Below are 16,389 nucleotides of genomic sequence, written 5' to 3'. Positions count from 1 at the left end.
GCTCTATTGTCTGAAGAAAGGAAACTGGCTCCTCCCAGAAAGCACAACTGTCAGCAAGAAAATAAGGAGGGGGATGCAAGCAGCAACCTCAAGCTCTTGCTATCTCAAAGTAAGAAACAGGTTGGGTTCAAGGAGAAGGTGAATTGTAGTTTCAAATCTTAATTTAAAAGATTTAATTTAAATCTTTAAAAGTGCAGTTGTCCAAGCAAGCTAGAGGAGGGTGTCAGGTAGTCTGGAGTTGTAATTACAGTGGGTTTTGAGCCTTTGAGCTGGGAACTGAGCTTAGGTTTCCTGTTTGAGCTCTCCCAACCACTGAGCCTTCTCTCCAGCTCCTTATGCCTTCTCATGATTTCCTCAACATCTGTGAGAAACACAATATCAAAAGCATTCGTAGAAAAGAAACACTATCAGAGAGACCTTAGGAACAAAGACCTTTACCCACTTCTGAGTGGGCAAAGTGGCAGGCTGTGGGCTTAGCGTGAAGATATCCTTGAAGCTGACAAGGTGGCAGGGTCAAAAAAGCCAGGTCACAGGATGGTGGGCAGAGCAGTCATCCATGCAGGTAATGTGTTTGAAGTCCAAGAAGGACCGTAATATTTTTCTTCTCTCCTTCTGGTCCCTGCAGCTTGCAAAGCACTTAGGATGAAAGCAGATCTGGGACTCTTAGGGGTTCTGACAGATGAACAAAGTAGCATTTTTGGATATTCATGCTTCACTTTGAAATTGCAGGAGCGCTCTTGAATCCACCCGGAGCCAGAAATCCCCAATGGGAGTCTGTCAGCAGCTTCCCAGCCCAGTGTCCAGCACTCCTCAATATCCAGGTGCCCTCATTTGCCTTCTCAGCAAATAAAGTTCCCCACTATCGGGCTTCTCAAATACCAGGCTCCTCAGTATATCATTTTTCCATTTGCAGTAACTTGAGACAGACAACTTTTGTCACACCCAAAGGGCTTCTTTTTACTTCAATTATATAATAGGTTTCCTGGCATTTTTGTCCCCAAATGTAGGTTAAAAAGTGCTTGCTAAAATTAACTTCTGTTATTCTGCACTCGTGGGGTTTTCCAGGGAAAGGCTGTCCACTTAAAATAGCTTCTAAGGGAACTATTCAGGACACTTGTAACTTTAGGTTTTATTAAATGACACAAGCTGCTGATGCTGGTGCTCCCTGACATGTAACTGAATCTCATTTGATCAGGAAAAAGCATGTTCCTTGTGTTGCTGCTGAGGTAATAGGACTCTGTGGCCAGGCAATGCTGCCATTTTAGCAATCTGGACTGGGGAGTGAGTGCAATGCACTGTGGGAAAATCCAAAGATGAATGAAAGTGTCTACATAGTGGAGATGGTTTGACTAAGGCTAAAGGGCACTCGGGGATTCGCACCTGAGAGCCCAACTCTGTATATCTGTGAAAAAAAAAGAAAGGAGGCACAAATCACAGGCTGTCCTGCCTGCCCTCAGATAATAGCTTGAGGTTTGAAATGTTCAAGCTCACTGTGATCCACACTCTTCCACACTGAGAGGCGAGACACACATTATACACACCCCAGTTACAGAATTTATCACGGTGCAAGCTCACTTCTAGTGATTGCCATCTAAAACAGTGTGTCTTCTCTCTCTCTCTCTCTCTCTCTCTCTCTCTCTCTCTCTCTCTCTCTCTCTCTCGCTGTGTGTGTGTGTGTGTGTGTGTGTGTGTGTGTGTGTGTGTTTGCATGGCCAAAGTTGTTGGACCTAGTTTTTTTCTCACAGAATATTCTGGTGACTCTAACTTCCAGAGATCTGATACTGTCTCCTATCACCCAACAAAAGTAGTCAGTGCCACCTGCAGCCCCCCCCCCCCCAGCCTGCTGTAGTCATCCACTCTGTTTTTTCCCCTGTAGTGCTGCCGTAGCCCTTTTACTGCAGTGACACCAGAGTGTCGTTATCGGACTCTTGAGGACCATTTGACCAGAACTGCTGAAAGCAAAAACTGGTTCCGCTCATCTTGGGTCATGGATTTCATGGATGGTCCAGATGAGGGCACAGTGTTCTGTCTGCTCTTGACAGGATATCCAATCTTTCTTTTCCTTCTCAAACTCAAGGTTGCAGTCTTACCACTATGAATTTTGTCAGGAGTCATGAAGAATAATTCTTTCCTCCAACTTCAGTGGTCTCACCTGACCCTCGCATCCCTGTCTCCTCATGCTCACACTGTTCTGGACACCCCCCAACTCCCTCACCCTCTGTTTTCCATTTCCCTTCTTTGTGCTCTTTGGGACTTCAGTTCCAAGCATCGAATTTCTTTGTATTCTCAAACATTTTTCAGAACAGTCTCTCATTTTCCTCTAACCTAAGCATAGGACTCATCTGCAGACATTAGCTGTCCTGCAACACCTACTGAGAACAACAAAGTCTTTTCTCCTTCAGCTCTTCACACAATTCCATCAATTTGAAGTGGCTTCCCTCAAGGCTGGACCATAGCAACATCCTACCTTAAAGCTACCCAAAGTGAACTCCATGCTGCCAGACACAACACCAGCTGTGATGCCTGCCGTGGTTGTCTCACACATTCCCTAATGAGAACTACAACTCCCATCTCTCTCACTCACTCTTTACCGCAATGATAATATATATATATATATATATATATATATATATATATTATCATTCGGCAGGACACTGAACAAGCCCCAGCACACTGAGCTTAAAATCTACACCTATTCTTCTTCTAACCATGTCATCCGTTATCTCTGCTGCCTCTCTTTTAATTATATTGATCTTTTTAAAGAAATCTGAAACCTGCTTAAATGAATCTTGAGAGCTCTGTCTCTGCCTCTCTCTGTGTCTGTGTGTGATGCTTTTGCTCTCTCTCCTCTCACTTCCTCACTTTCTCACTCTTTTGTTCTGATTAAAATTCACAATCACTGAGTTCAGATGGATTGCTAAAGTTTCTCTGAAGTCCTAGTCAGTCTCTTTTCGTGACACTTTTTCTGTCTTCCTTATCTTTAATCACTCATTCCTTTTGTCATTCTGAGCCAATGGATTGCTCTCAAATCTATCATATTTAACTATAAACACAGTGTGTGTGTGTGTGTGTGTGTGTGTGTGTGTGTGTGTGTGTAAAATGAAATGGAGAAAAGATTGTGCACCACGCCCTCCCATCACCATATTTAGCAGTCCACCCTTCTCTGAGTCCATACATGCTGCTTTTCTTTCATTACTCTGAACGAGCTGATTACATCTCAAGTTCTTTCCAGTGCCTGGTCTCCCCATCCACTGCTTACTTAAGAATAATTGTCTAATGATGTCCCACCTCTCTCCTGAATCCCACAAGTTCCCTCTCTCTGGATCACTCCTAACTGCACATAAACATGATATGGTACCTTTAAAATGATCCTGTTATTCTTCACTAAATTTAAAGATACATTTTCCCTGTGATCCCACATCTCTCACCTACTGTGACTCTGTCTTCAACTCTTTCAAGCAAGATTCTCCCAGGGAGAATTTTATTCTCAGTCTCAACAGTGTCCTGGAATCCTTCCTCTACTACATGCCAATCAGTCTTTGAACCCAGAGCTTCACTGAAGTCACTCCTGACAACACTGCCCGTGATGCTGCTGGAGCAGAACATGTTTCTCAGCTCTGATCTCATTTGCACCATCCACCTCACTTGACACACTGGCCATTTCCTTCCACTTGAAACATTCCCACTCTCTGTTCCCTGCTCTCCTCACAGCACAGCTATCCCTACTGTGTGTCTAGTAGTCCTGTCATACTTCACTCCATGACCCATACTTTACACCTCCATCTTCTCTGCCTTCCCTTGACTTCCAGAATAATCCATGGCAATGCTTCCCCCTTGCCCTGTGTACTCAGTATCCAGACTTCTAGCTTTATTCTGGAAGTTTCCCCTGAAATTCAGATTCCTATATCCAACTGCCCATTCTAAATGTCCAGGAAGGAATTCTTGATTTCTCCCACTAAACTTTTATTCCCAGCAGGTAGGCACTTTAGCCATTTAACTGTTGGATGCCAGGAGTATGGTGTCATGCTGTTGACTCTATCTTAGAGGACACAAAGCATCTGGCCAATCCCTGTTCTCTGCACCTCAATAATCAGAAACCATCACCATCCCATTCTTCTCTTTGTGTATTTTCTCTCTGTCCCCAAAGAGGAGGCCCACTCCACAGGAGCTAGTACAATGATCATAAAGCTTAAATTATTTTGTCTCCCCTATGGCCTAAACTCTGTCCTGGATTCTTGTGTTGACCAGCTGTCCAGGGTTTAAAATTACCCATCAGCCCATTTGTGACTTGGCTTCTTCCTGCACCTCTCTGATCTCATCTACTTTTCTCAGTCAATTCAAGATAAGCCCTCTCAGTCTTTAGACCACGCCCCTATCGGAGAGCTGCAGAAGTGTTACTGTAGGTGAGAATACTGAAGACCCGGTGACCCATGCCCTGGCAGCCCTTTCTCCTCAGCACTTTATTTTCTTCTACTGAAACTGCTGCCATTTGTCAGACCTGCTTCTGTAATAACCTTCTGTTCTTTCAACTAGAATAAAAATGTCTCTCTTATTATGCTATATTATCAATGCTGTAGAATACCCATATTGTAGAATATTGCTTGCCACTTAGTGGAAGCTCAACAAATATTTACTGAATAAGGAATGGAGAAATTCCTAAAGCACACTAGTAGTTATTTACTTGAATACATAACGACATTTTGAATATTGGGAATTAGTGAGATCCTTGCTGTTCCAGTAGATTAATTTGTTATCTAACTTCCCTTGGCTGAAGAATGAGAAGACTTACTGAGACAAAGAATGGGACCATTTGCATCCAGAAGCAGAGATGAAAGACAGAGGATGCTGATGCTGTGGGAGTTCAGGGAGAGACAAAGGGGCAAACACACGATCAAAGTGGGTGAGTCATAAAGGAAAACACAAGAATGAAAAAAACTTTTTCACAGGAAGTCAGAGAGAGGACCAGTGGCCTGGAAATGGATTTGAGGAAGTAGAAAAATGGGGGGAGAATGCAAGGCAGGCACCTATCTCTGATAACCCACCTTACATTAATTTAAGATAATACACCATTAATCTTCATGCATGGTCTCTAATTGCAGAATCTTTCATCAGCCTTGCTGTCTACAGCACCTGTCATTGGAGATGCTCTGCGGCTTTGTTGTACTATTGTCGTTTCTCACGCTAATTAGAGGGCTGTCGCATAGAGGTCCCCTTCAGTGTGGATCCATTTAAACTTTGATGCTGTCAGTGACAACCCTGCTCCTGGAACAGACGTCACCCATTTAGGATTTGGGGCATATTTCAAAGGATATATTGTTTGAATTCCTATTTAAATACCCCCACAATAGTCCAAACTTTCTTAACATCCTCTAACAATCCAGTAATTCATCCTACATCTGCTGCACAGTTGTTAAACCCCAAATATACCTGTTTAACATTCAATTGGGTGCTTAATGATCTTACTTTAACTGGGCCTATTAAATTTAAAGAGATGTGCATAATAAGTTATTGCACATTAATTATAAATACCTATTGGCTATTAAAATCACATTCCAAAGGGTTAACACCTACTGTTAAGTTTGACTAAGTTCTGCCCAATTTCTGTTTTCTTTGGAAAACAAACAAATAAGCAAAGACTGTAAAGGGATGATGAGAACTACCTTCTACTATTACGGACCAATCCAAGTCAACTGTAGACCCTTATTCTAACCACTGGACCCCCTCTGAGTGTTACACAATAAAAAATGGTATTAATATCTCACACTTCTATAGTATTTACTGTATTTCAGAGGAATTTCGCTAACTCCAAACATTGTCATGCCTAGACTTCCAGGAGCCCTGGCTACATGCAAGAAGTGTAATTGCTTTTGTAAGAGATGAAAGCATTCCAGAGACTTACCTCACGGCTAACTTAGTAACTTGTCATAGTTCATCTTGATTGTCAGGTTAAATGAATCAAAAACCACTGAGGGGATGTGCCCTTGGATGAGTGTATGAAGGCATTTCCAGAAAAGATTAGCTGAAAGGAGAAGAACTGTCCTCCTCCACCCCTTCCCCCAGCGAATGCAGCACCTTCTGGCAATGGCCCAAATATAAAGAAGTCCAAGGAAAAGCAGTGTTGCCTAACTATCTCTGTTCTGTGAATGTGTCTATCCTACCACTGCTGCTGGTGGTGGTGCCACATCCTTCCCCTGCCATCAGACTCCCAGCTTCTTCAACCTTCCAACATGGATGGGAGATCAAATGCTCCCTGGGAATCTTCCAATCCTTCTAAGCCAGTCTGGGATTGCTAAAGGCTGGATCCATGAGCTAGGCAGTCACTGGGTTCTTATTGTGGTTGGCCATTTTGACTAATCATAATAGTCACACCCTTGTAATATATATGGTCTGAACACCTGACTAATACAGTGCTGAAAAAGAAGTGGAGACCATGTAGATAGTGTGGCTTTGAAAAAACAAAAGGTCTTTCCTTTTGTAGTTCCTGAATACATGGATGATACTTCCCAACACTGTGTAATGCTAGATGATACTTCCCAGTATTGTGGAATACATGGATGGAATAATTCCTCCCAGCAATGTGAAATACATTGATGATACCTCCCAGAACTGTGAATTTACATCCCTTTAAATATTAGCTGACTCCTCTTTCCTCTCCCCAACATAAGGATGGGTATATGCATTTTCCATTCAGTTACCCAACTCTCACCTGTACACTGTACTGCTTGTTGCTCTGACTATGCATGACAGCTTGGTTTCTAGTCAACAAGATACTATCTAGGTAAAGGACAATTTACCTGTGTACCTATTAAAATCTACCAAGAGGCTCAATTCTTCTTTTTTTATCTCTAATATGTCTGTGTTGTGTATGGCTTGATCACCCTGAGCACGCTCATCTGATGCATTATATCATAGTCAGTGGTGAATGTTTAATGAAGTGGTAGACTAATAACTTTTATTAACACTCTGATTTGATCATTGGGATAAATTCTGTGGAGGTGTCAGTGGTGTATCCCATTAACAAATCAGTTGGCTAGCATGCTTGAAGCTCTGGATTAGATTCCCAACATCAAAATGCATAAAATAAATAGCCTGGAACCAGGTTCTATTATACTCACACTCTAATTTATCCTTGAGTACTCTTTTTCATTTTGTTTTGGTTTGTTTGCTTTGCTTTCCTTTGGTGATTTTCTTTTCATTCATTTTTTTTTAATTTATGCCTGGGCTCTGATGCTTCTGTGGGACTTCCTCCTCTCAATAATAAAACATGACTGATCACAAGAGCCAGCAATCATCACAGTGACTCCCTTTGTAGAACTTCCCCAAACGCACTGTATTCAAATTTAAGCAGCCACCTTTTGAAACAAAGAGGGAGATGTGTCAAATGGCCCCTGCTCTGTTTTTTCATGATCTCCAGAGACATATTTTGCCTGTGTAAATCCTCTTCAGCCTTTTCACATTCATGCTCAAAAGATCTGATCCTCTCCCACTGTGTCAACCTTGGCACTGTCCTTTTGGATATTGCATGTGGTTAAGCAGTGTTGTCTGGGATTCTGGCTGGCTGGAACACATCTACCAGGGGCAACTTTGAAACTCGAAGAGAACTTGTGTAAGCAACAGTGGAAACAGATAGGATATGAGCTTATTTTTATGCAACTGGACTCTCAGCTTACATCTGGCTTTCTTCTTACTGTCTTTTCTCCATTAAGAAATTGGGAATCATTCTCCAGTTTTCTGTTTCCTTTTGTGTTGATGTGAGTCAGAGGTAATCATCCAGGCTCAACCTCATTGTGCCTCAGTCCTTTCAACAGAACAATGACTGCTCAGCTTACTTTATAAAATCCTTATGAGATTTGGTGAAGAAATGTACAAAGAAAATCTGTGAAGGGTGTATGCCACATAGGCAGAGAAAAATACAGCACCTGGGTAACTAGGCCCTAAACCCATAACCCACTTCCCGTCTTCTTGGAAATAGGAGGCAACCTAATTATTGCCACTTTTCATTGGCACATGTTAATAATCCCCATAAGTCCCACACATTACATCTCAGATCATTTGCTAGCCACACCCATTGCTCTATGGCTTTGTGATGCTTCATCTTGCCTTCTTCCCTACTACTTCATCATAGACCTTAAGAAGAAAATATCTTTGCCTAAATGATGATTAGACAATTAGAGTCAAAATCCATCCCCCCCACACACATACCTCAACCCCTCCTCTTTCTCCCTCTGTCTATTCTTCCTTAAAGCCTAGCAATGTGATGTTAACTCTGATTGCCAACTTGATAGGACTAAGGAAGTAGGAGCTCAGTAAATGAAGGTTGGAGGGTTTCAGAGCCAACATGGTCCTCCCATTTTCAGATATGTCTGAGCTTTAGAGAGACAATTTTCTAAAAGTGCAGTGACTCGGCATACATGTGAGTAGAACCACCCAATGGGCTTGGGCTTGAAATGGAATAAGAACAAGTAAGGAAGTCCAATGACATGGAATGCATTCTCAACTTCTGATTCCCAGCTGTATTGGGGTAAGTAGTCTCCTTCTCCACATACTCGGCTACCATGCTTGTCTACCAAACCTCAGTTCCTTCAATGGAGACAGCCTACCTAAGACTGGATGGAGCCTTTGAAACTTGGAGCCAAAATAAATCCTTCTTATCTAATTCATTTACATAAGAAATTCTGTCACAGTAACAAACAAATGAATAACAGCCCAAAGGAAAAAATCTATAAGCACATAAAAAGGTGGCATTTTAGTCTGACATAAGTCAGCATTGAACCAGGAGCCATGTGTATGTTAAATAGGCCTAAAACAATGAGGATGAGGTGGGTATCATTGTGAACATCCTTAAATTTAGAGGAAGATGTCGACTCTTATATACAAATTCCAAGAAGCATAGGAGAATATTTTGAATGTAGAGATCACTCCTCTATTTCAAGAACTGAAAGATAACTCCACTCCGTGCTGCCCCTCCTCTCTCTCTCTGTGACATGTGACATAATAGAAAGAGTACTGACCTGGGAGATAAAGGAAGCAGGATTTAGTCCCAGCTCTGTCACTTACTAGCTGTGTAGCTTCAAGCAAATATTGAACTTCCCTGGGGGTCTCTGTTTTCTCAACTGTGAAATGAGAAGGCTGGCTTCATGTCCTAGGGTCCCTAATGGCTCCAATGCTCATGTAATGCTTATATCCTCTTTCTCTCCTCTACGTCTCCATTACACAGAACCACAGGATGGAGGTTGTGGCTCATAGGACCATTATTGTTCGGAGTGTTGCTCAGAGACTAGGCATAGTGATTTGTGCTTAGAATAACTTCCACTGTGTGAACATCTTTGCTTTCCTATACAGAGCTCAAAGATAGGACTTCAAACCCCAAGAAGGAAAGAACAGGGTAGAAGAGATTTAAAAAAAGACTGAAGACCACAGATCACAGTTTGACAATGTCATCTACATGCTGCTTGCTCTGCTCTGATAAGTGGTAGGACAGTCCTATGATGTTGTCTACAGCAGGAAGCACGCTTTCACATAGGGTACTCTCCTCACTGTCCTATAAATTCTTCATGTACCTTCTGATCCATATTGTTCATCATTCATGGAAACTTTCACTCACTTCCCACATCCAATATCATATCTTCTCTTCAACTTTTAGAGCAAGTAGGTTTCATCTGCCAAACTTCGCACTCTTTAGTTTACTCTTACTTGAGCCTTTTAGAGCTTATATGATGCCTCATGCAAATCACTTCCTGTCTGGGAATTTAGGGTTTATCACAAATTCCATTTGAATTAAGATAATTAATTTCAGTCTCCAGTTGAAACTCTGCAGAGTTTGTGTATATTTGATCACGTTTCCTCTTTTCTTTGCAGCAAAGTTCAGTTTCCTCCTATATCCTATCTTGTTCACTTTGCATAGAAAGACAAGTCACAAAGGCACTAAAAAATAAAATGAGCCAGATCATTTTGAAATAAAGTATAAACCCCTTTGCAAAAAGGCATTGGCAAAGATTTATGACAAAATGGTCTTGCCCATATTGCAGTCTTTTTAGGGGAATTATAAATTGTAGATCAGCATTTTTGTTCTAAGAGATATTATTTAATAGCTCAGAAGCTAGCTGGGACTTTCATGGAGAGTATCTTGGCTCGATGAGTTGTTTCTTCTCCTGTGCATAATTACCACACTGCAGCCACATATTCCTATGGCATGATGCTATACACACTGGCTGCATATTTTTACATTTTCCTCCCAGATTTCTACATAGACTTGTCAGAGGGAAATCTGATGACAGCTTCTAGGAAGACCTCCCTTACCAGTGAAAATTTGATGGGAGATTTTTTTTCCCCACAGGCCAAGAGTCCAGCCCTCAAGTTTAAAGTCTGAAAACTCAATTTTACCAGCCCATCTAAAGGTCATTGAACACCCAGACTCAATCAAAGTGAGATGTCTGCGTTCTCCAAATCTACACACTGGAATATCAATTCACCTGGAGTGGTATATAAATATATGGAAATATCATCTAAATTGCAAATTCAGCCATATTATTCCTCTGCTTAGCATTTTCAATCGCTTCTTCCTGCCTACAAGATAAAATTCAAATTGCTAATAAGCTAACTCCTGACATGACCTCTTTCTACCTTATTTCCTTTCAAGTCTTCCTTCATAGCCAATGATATAAATGTTCTCATTTTCTCCAAATACAGTGTTCCAGTGCCCTACTCATTGTTCAAATATCTGCTTTAAATATGTGCTCTGATTCGTAGACATAGTGCCCAACCTATTATAACACCTAAATTCATGATCAGCATTTCTAACCTTCAAGTTTTAGGGATAAATGAAGACCTTCCTTTACCTAATATGACATCACTTTGCACTTTTTTGAGCATAGTACAGGTAAGGTAACTTCCCACTGATCTGAACAGGTAATCTTTACTTTGTATAACATTATAATGGTTAGTGTGTGTCTCTGTGTGTGAGAGAGTGTCTGTGTGTGTATACTTACATCATATTCATGTCTACTTGATTGCTTCTAGACATATTCATGTGTATATATGTACACATGCAGGATTGTGCAAATGCATGTGGAGGTCAGTGGTCAACACATGATCAACAATGGGGCTCTTTTTCAGTTGTTATCTGCCTTATTTTTTGATGCAGGTTGTTCACTAAATTTGTATTTTGGAAATTCCAAAAACTGACTGGTCAACCACACCTAGATGTCTTTCCACCTCAGCTGCACTAGGAGTAGGAATAAAGGTATATGCTACCACACCCAGCTTCCTCAAATGTGTGTTCATTTCCTTCTTTGCCTGCTCAACTCATCTATAAGACAGTTGAGAACTAGAACCATTGACTTTAACCTTGTAACCTTGATACCAGAGTCCCTACGACTTGAGCACACTTAAGCATGCTTGTTGATGGAGGGATTAACTCTTCTACAGATTAGGCCATCTAAAAGCCAAAAATCATAACTCAGAAACTGTTTGATGGTAACCAGTTTGTGATCATATTTGCGAGATCCTTACAACATTTGCTTTTACAAAGGCATAGTAAGCATTTGGAATACCCTTCTCTCCTCTATGGATGTTCCTGATAGTATCCCAGTGCCCATTACTTCTATGTAAACCATGACCTCTCTTGGCTCTGCAAACTCCTTCATTTTGGTAACTACATGGAGTTCTCACAGATAGAACACTAGCAGTGGCAATTATAGTCCGATCTTTCATTTGTGAGTATCAGTTGCATTTCAGTGCTGAGGCCCCATGCTGGTCATCCTGATTAGAATGAGAAACACTGTGGTCTTTTATCTACATATTGAATTCTCTTGATTCCTCTAGAGAGACATTGGGTGTCTCTTATCCTTAGCATCTCCACATCATTAGCAGCTCTTGGGAGTCAGTTTCTTCTGCCAACAGGTAATTCTGCCAGTAATATGTTTGAGCTTACTAGCTTCAGTTGCAGAAACTGACTTCCACCTGTCCTCTAATTCTGAACTGAACTAAAGCTCCCATGTCTTCCTGAGCCCTGCCTTCTTAAAAACAGATTCTAGCAAACCATGCGTTACCGCTTCAGACACTGGCAACGGAAAAAATTCTTTAAAGTCCTTTCCTAGGTTTCTATGCTCCAGGGATGAGCTTGGGACAAGAGACCTCATGGCACATCCCTGGGGAAGATGCAGCCTTATCTGCTGGCAATGGCTTGTCACCATGAGGAACCTCCCAGCTTGCTTTGCGAAGCCTGCCCTATATTGGCTAAGATAACCTTCCCAGGGAAGCTGGCTCTGTGTCTTGTGTTCATTTATTTTAAACACAGTGTCTTCTCCTCATCCCTTGATGCCTATTGTGTTGTTTAATTGCTACCCTCTGCCTAGTGGTTGCCAGCGTGATGTGCTGTGAGACCAACAGACACAATGCTGTGTGTTCTTAGGGGCGACTGACAAGCCCAGCTTCCAAACCAGATTTTCAAAGGGAGAAACCAATGAAACCCATTGTCGAGAAAGTGATAATTTCTGTGCCATGCAATTATACCCTTTAAAAAATATACCTCTGGTGCACTATCCTGCCAACAGTTTACTGACGACAAGGAAACAAAACCAGCAGTTGATGCTAGAATGGCTATCGAAACCCTATAATCATCTTAAAAATAGATTTATATAGGGAACCTGGTTGTTATGAGTGTGGTTTATAATATATTTCAGAAGAAAAAAATTCTCTTCATGATGCTAGCCATTTCAGCTTCTCTTTCAATACTGTAGACATTTGGGGTAAAGGGAAGTGGGAGTAGGTAAAGAAGAGAGAGAAACAATATGGACATCCAGGGTTATTCTTTGTCATATACTTATCCTCAGTTCACCCAGCCATTATACTCTGACTCCCCACAGCACTATCATTAATAGAATAGTTGCTCACTGATCATGCCCACCAAGAGGCGTAAAAGCAAGTCCCATCTCCACAATTACTGATTCCCAAATAACCATCAGCCTATGTTTCCCTTTATCTCAAGCCTCCCTCTCCCCATGAAAGACTCTTAAGCATTCTCCCTCTATGCAAACACAAATAGTGCACATTTTGTGTAAATCCTTCCTAGAGAGATTCATCCACAGCAAAAACTGCTGGGACGTGCCAACAGAAGTCCTCTGCCCCTTTTCCCAGATTCTTGCAAGTTAACATGATGAGAGTCTTCAAAGGTCTGAGGAGAGGGAATGGAGAGCATATGTGGATTTTCTAAAGGACCTGAGCTGAGTTTTCCATACCCATAGCAAGTAGCTCATAACCACCGATTAACTCTATAATCAGGTGATCTCTCTTTTGAGCCTTGGCAGGCACATGCACACACCCGTGCAGGCACAGAATTTAAAATGAAATGAATATATATATATATATATATATATATATTAAGTCTTAGAATATGCAGTACCCGATCAGATGTAGAAAGGGCATGTTGACCCTTGCCTGTGTGGTTAAGAAGCCTGCTTGGATCATTTCGATGTCACTTGTAATATGGCCGATGCAATGAGTGGTGTCTAACTGATTTTAGAAAAGCTGTGTGGTGCACGGTTGAGAGCTTAGTCTCTGAATGGATCATCTGAGTTGGAATCCAGGCTCCTTACCTGTGACTGTGGCTTTTTCCTCATCATCTGTCTTCCATATGTAAAGTGGGAGCTGAGATAGTTCACACTGTGAAGAGTTGTCTTAAGCCTTAACTAGCAGGTATGTCCCAAAGTTCCAGACTCTCCAGTGCAATGCAAGTGCTATCTGATGATGTTGTCTGCTGCCATTATTCCTGCAATGGTCAGAAGACCGAGCTCTCTGGTTGAGGATTTCTCATACTGATTTTGTTGTAAATACGCCAAGAACTTTCTAAAACAGTATTGGAATTTTATGACACTTTTTAGGGGAAAGCATGTCTTCACAAATATCCTGCTTTCCCAGATGAACCTCATCATCTGATGCATTAAAAATTGACATGACAATTGCTTCTCTATGGAAATCGCCTTAAATACGGAGCTGGTGGCAGAAAAGGGGAAGGAGGCAGTTTTTAAAATGAAACAGAGAACATGAAATAATAAAATAAATGGAAAAGAAAGACAAAAATAAAACCAAAGACAAAAATAAAATAAGACACTAACACCATGACCTACACAATCTATAGAGTGATTTCCATAAGAGGAGGTTTTGGAGAAAAGAGTAATTTTAGCTTGAGTTTGCTTTAAACTGACCTGGTATTTGTGTAGATTTGGGAAGTGATTATACTGACTTACATAATGAGAAATTGAACTCTGTTCTAGTAGTTCAGCTTTCTGTTCATAGCAGCTATTCATCAACCAATCCAGCTCCCCTCAAGCTGAAATCTTTGCCCAACCAACTCTCAGATCTTTCCTTTTATGGGTACCCAGCATCTAGCAGTTGCTCACAAAATACCAAGGTAGTGATTAAAATGAGCCCTTTGGTTCACAGGCTCATACCTGACAGCAGTATTCATTGTGTGGGGACTCAGGTTATGGAGTAAGATGCAGGACCATGTCCCAGTTCTGGCAGACACTGACTGTGGCATTTGCAATGCCTTTGAGACTCTCTTCATAGCAATGACGATAATCAGTATCCCCTCACAGGATTTGGGTGACGCTGGCACGAAAGGAAAGGGAAGATAAAATGCTTTGTTGAGCAGTAAATTCATGTGCAGATGGAATGTCTCCCTGAGTAAACGGAACTCTCACTAGTGAATTGGCTCTCTGAGGTTTGCAACCCCAAAGAGAGATTTTTGGCGGCAGGGGCTACATTTGCTTTGGAAACTTCCTGTCCTGTAACGAGGGGAAAGTTGAAGAAATGGAGGAAGAAGGTGGAGAAAAGAAATTGGGATGAGGAAGACTGAAAAGCAAAGAGGATGCAATTTTACCTCAACCGTAGTCATTCTGGGAGAACAGGAATATCGGTTCGTGAGAAATGGACAGACAGCCTGCTCTTGATCCCCCCCGCAGCCCGTTTTTTTGGTTTTGTTTTGTTTTGTATTGTTTTTTCCTTCAGTTCTGCTCACAGGGTCTGGGCTAGTATTTAGAGTGACTTTTCAATTAGCCAAGCCTCCTGACGTCTGGATCCAGGCTGGGAGACGCTTGCCAGGGTAGTGGCTTTTATCTTATTCAGTCATAAGGAACATGGAAATCAATTTTTCCCAATCTCAGTTATAGCTTGAAATCCGTCCTTTTTAAGGCAGCCGAAGGATTAATCTATTGAATGGTTTTCGGGATTTTGCTGACATATAAACATTTTAAGAATACATTACATTTTTTTCCTCTTTCCCTAGCATTATTTTTAAAATGAAGCCAACTCGTAGTGCCAGCCAGGACAAGAAAAATGGCTACGCATTTCTTCCCTGTGAGACTGCAGAACCATTTTTTCCCCAAAGCCTGAAGCACAAACTTAAATTCCCATCTGTTAGAGGGTTAGTGCTGTCCTCTTGACCAGCTCTCCTGTGTCACTGGGAAGGCCCCTCTTTTCATACAGGCATTTATAACCCCCAATAATTCAATTTAGCGGCTTCCAGACACTGGAGCACACTCCTTACTCGGGAGTGAATGCTGTGCTGATTTGCTTTCTCACACTTAAAATGACGGCGCCGGAAGTAACCCGGGCAGCAGTAGTTTGGGTCAGAGAGAGGCTGAAAGTAATCATTTCTAAAATGTTGGCTGCAGACTGAAGAGAATTAGGGAGTCGCTTCAAAGATGCTAGAAGGATTCCAAGGCATTGTCTGCAGAGTGAATAAAAGACTCCTGGAGTGACAAGAACTGCTGAACAGTTAATGGCACTTACTCTTCCTGCACAGGGCCTGGGTTCAGTTCCCAGCACCCATATGGGGGTTCACAGCTAGCAGCAACTTCAGTTGCAAGGTGATTGGATGCCCTCTTCCAGTCTCCACAGGCTCCTGCAAGTACATGGTACACACAAACCCATTCGGGCTTAAGTAAATAAGTAAATACTCATATGTCCCTGCATTCAAATGTATTTAGATTTTATTCAAATAAACATATAAAATTAAAGTACTATACATCTTCACAAATAAAAATGTTATTTACTATATAATAAACAGAAAAATAGATGTAACATCAAACTATGACTAGAACAATGAATAACCACTAATTATACTAAGCATACCAAAGCAAAAAAATATTTCATGCTGCAAATTTTTTTTTTCTATTTACTCCAAGAGTGGTCTCAAGGACACTCAGTCAATTAGTAAACAAGGGTTAGTATTGTCTCTTAGTTCTATTGATAGAGCATAATTCTAAAAAGTCTTAGAATCACTGATTAACATTGCATAAGTAGAGATTGGAATAGAACTATTCAGAGGAAATAAGTCACAAAATAATTATGTCCTATGCTGTGGCAGGGTAGGTTATGGAAACTTAT

This window comes from Micromys minutus (genome assembly GCF_963924665.1).
Source record: "Micromys minutus genome assembly, chromosome: 1".
NCBI lineage: Eukaryota > Metazoa > Chordata > Mammalia > Rodentia > Muridae > Micromys > Micromys minutus.
This window is presented reverse-complemented; position numbering follows the sequence as displayed.